General features: G+C 33.9%; 1 long non-coding RNA gene across 2 annotated transcripts; it reads right to left on the reverse strand.

Annotated features, from left to right (window-relative positions):
• Positions 1-817: 817 nt before the first annotated feature.
• On the reverse strand, positions 818-3453 carry LOC147525026 (uncharacterized). 2 transcript variants are annotated; one of them, XR_015197659.1, is made up of 4 exons: positions 2831-3453; positions 1638-2192; positions 1368-1560; positions 818-959 (listed from the first exon to the last, which is right to left on the reverse strand). It is a non-coding gene; the product is annotated as an uncharacterized LOC147525026 (long non-coding RNA). The 2 variants fall into 2 exon arrangements; XR_015197658.1 differs by having other exon boundaries at positions 1368-2192.
• Between the last annotated feature and the right edge of the window lie 414 nt (positions 3454-3867).

A 3867-nucleotide genomic window follows, 5' to 3' on the forward strand; every position in this document is an offset into this window, starting at 1 on the left:
ATAGTGTTATATTCATCGACGTCCTACTTCAACTATTAAGTGATCAGGACAGCCGAAGCTTTAAGAGAAAGTCTCAAGATTTAAAACGAAAATCAAGCATATGCTTCACTACAAGAAATAGGGTCTTTGGCGACGAAAATAAGTGTCGCTGAATATTGCAAATACGTCGCTAATTATATTTCACGACGTTTTTTGGAGTGTCTCACCATCGTAGGTAATGATATAGTCGACAAAGATACAAAACGACGATTTTACAACGTCACCAAATATAAAATCTTCAGTGACGATGCAAACCGTCGCCATTGCTTCAATTTCGTCGCTAACTCATTTTCTTGTTTTCTATACAATAACGTCACAAAAGAGGTGATTTGTTTGCGACATTGAAAAATCGTCGCCGTTAAGAGATTATTAGCTACGATTTTATCGTCGGTAAAAGTCCAAAAAATTTGAAAATTTTAGTATTATTGGCGACATTATAATTATCGCTACTTGTTCAAAAAAAATTAAAAGAATTGGTGTTATTAGCAACATTTCTACTATCGTTAACCGTCTAGAACTGATTTTTGCCTACACCATCATACCTCTTTTGCGACAATTTTTTTTCAATGTCACTAATTCCTTATCATTTGGGACATAATTAAAAGTGCCACTAATGTTGTGTCATTCTACAAGTATTTCTTTTTTTGTTTTAGATAATCACTTGTCCCATAATTTTTTATAAAAGAGTAACAATAATTTAACCTACAAGCACAAAACACATTGCAAACAACTTACTGTAATTCTAACATTAATAAACTTGTTAGTTACACGATCCCTTTACAAAACATGTTCCATGACATTCAATAATCTCAAAATTTAAATACTTCTAAACATTTATCTATCCACAAGATATGGTGATCATCAGCCTCTAACAAGATTGGTTTGACTCTGTCTTTCATTCACCGAAGTCCAAACTTGAGCTGCAAAAGAACCAAGTAAAAAAGGATGATTTAATTTAAGTAAATAAATTGAAAACATAATCTCTACTTTAATATAATCAATTACACAAAGTCACAAACTAATCCAAGTATTAATCGTAAGCTAATTAAGCAATTCACCAATGCAAAAAGAAAGACAATGATTTTAAGAAGAAATAGTTAGGTATATGTGCAAATCGAGTTGTACATGGGACATGAGTTAGTCAGACAATGGGAGCTTCAAGTCAACCATGATTATCTGCATACCACTCTACCCATTTTGTAAATGTCTTACTTGAAGCTTACATGGCTTGTCAGAAGGAAAATATGCCTACAAGGCTTAGATGTTCTACACTTAAAATAAAATACATTAAAAAAAAAAACTGGTAGTACTCAAAAGTAAGGGCATACCAAAAAATTTGTTAACTGGTGGGATGTGGTAGACTCAGCTTGAATATTAGAAATCCCTATAAGATGAGACAGTGGGTCATATGACCAGCGATTCCCAAAACTAGAGAATCATTCCATCTGTTGATAGTTGCACCAATACCAAATGGGCTACTGAGCTCCATCAATTGTGATAAAATAAATTGTACGGTGACACCTGAAGCAAAATTGACCATAAGTTCTCAACATTTTGTATAGACTGGTAAATAAGCTATCGGTTTAAAAAATACTCACCTTACAGAATTAGGAACACATGACCTCAATATAGAGGTCCCAAGGGGAGGATCATGAAATAAGTAAGCATGCCTCAAATTTCAGGAGACACAAGTCAACCCATTTAACTAAAATATCAAAGTAAAGAAGACCATAGTGATTCCACATCAGTAATTAAACTATTCCAGAAACAGCCCACTTGAACATCATTAAAGAGTAAGCCTCCAATAAAACTCCAAAAGTTATATAAACAAAAAAAAAAAAACTATGAATTCGTACTACAATCAAAGACTACATACCTTGAAACTTCGACAAGAGCAAGTCTAACGCATGTTGGTGCTCATTGATTATTGCTTGTTGGGCATCAATTCTATCTCGTGTTGATGTACAAAACACTCTGCTAGATGGCTCATTGCATCATCCGCCCTCGTCAGCATACAGTCTGGATACCACATACCACTACTGGGAGTTGTGTTACACACCATATCATAAAGGCATGCAATTAAGTAGACTACCAAACTGAAGGTTTCACACATGATGACTAATTTGAGAGAAATCTTCTACCTGAACCTACACCTATATTCCAAATAATAAAATACTTATTAATCCATTATAAGTAACATAAATAATCTACTAGCTAGGAGTTATAGCTATATGGATCACAAGTTTAACAAATGGTATGCTCAAGCCTTTCAACACATCAGAGGGAGACATACACCCAGAAAGAGAGCTGCCATATTCACATAGTTTAGTGTTTTCTCATGCGCCTTTGGCACCCAATTTGTTTCAAATTAGAGTATTAACACCCATTCCAATTGACTTGAAGTTTTGAATGAAAAACCAACTATGTTCCAATGCTTTGAAGCCTTGCAGATAACTTAAATTCCAGAATCCAAGCTATTCCAAACACGACACAACTAAAATTAAGAGCACAGTAGTAGGTATTTCACAAACAAGCAAACATAGTGTCAAGCACCATCTACTAGGAAAAGAATACCAAACTATTATATTGTGAAGAATCAAGCCGTTGAATTCTTTAAAAAAAAAGATATAACCCCCAAAAAATAAATTCCTTTCTTCCCAGATTCAAACCACATAATTGTATTTTTGAAGTTGGGTAGTGAAGGAACTGAAATTGAATGAAAAAATCACAACTTTCCAATCTGAATTTTCTACAAACAAGTTTGGTGATAGAATTTTGCATTTTAACTTACCCCCTTCTGATCTCATTCAGTTCCAATCTGATTTAAAGAAGAGTGGATCGCTCTCTTGCAATTATGGAATGCTGTGTACACAAAAAACCTAGATTTAACAAAAAAAAAAAAATCAAACAAGAAGCATTAATTAAGCATAAACGAAAAGGTTACCTTCTATTATGATTTGGCTGAGAGATAGGGGGAAAGAAATAGAGGAAGAGACTTGCTTGGGGGTTGGGAGGAACTGAGGAAGAGGCATACTAGCATAGGGTTTCTTTAAATTTGGGCTTTTTGTTTTTATTCTATTTTCGTCTTCCTACTTTTGTTGCCAATTCTTTTCTTTTGATTTTTTTACTCAAATTTCAAAACAACAGGCGCGAGTAACGAAAATAAAATATTAGCGCTGGAAAATTGAGAAGACTAGAAACAATTTTCTACGGAATTGAGTGCCACTATATATAGAGTATAGATACCCCAATTACCTACGATCCTTATGAACGGTAGATAATTCTATGACAACTACCAATGCTATTATCATCGCCGAAACTTACAAACTATTTATCGTCGCTAAAAAGTTAGCTACAATTTTTTTATGTATCACATTACTATTTAGGACGATACAAGCGTCGCTGATGTCCTTATTTCATTTTGGGACAAAAAATTATTACCGACGATGAAAAGTGTCGTTAATAATAACTATTACCTACACTTTCCCAACGTCGCTAAAAATTTCGTCGCTGAAAAGACCATTTGTTGTAGTGCTTTAGTGCAAACACCTAAATTTTAACACAAAGTTACCATCACTAAAGCATAAATTACATACAATAGTCAAAAAGTTTGGCTTCGTATAGTAACCAACTTAATATATCTGATGTTGTTGTTAAGAAATGACCACGAGTACCCAAAATAGCAAACGCAAAGAACAAACAGATCCATGGTATCATAGATCAGTGAATAATTGTTTGAATGCCGAATAGAGAGGATAAGAGAATTATTAAGCTTGTCGACAGACACAAATGCACAAGTCCTTTATTATGGAAAACTAACCCATCATT

Source organism: Coptis chinensis, chromosome 1 (assembly GCF_015680905.1).
Source record: "Coptis chinensis isolate HL-2020 chromosome 1, ASM1568090v1, whole genome shotgun sequence".
NCBI lineage: Eukaryota > Viridiplantae > Streptophyta > Magnoliopsida > Ranunculales > Ranunculaceae > Coptis > Coptis chinensis.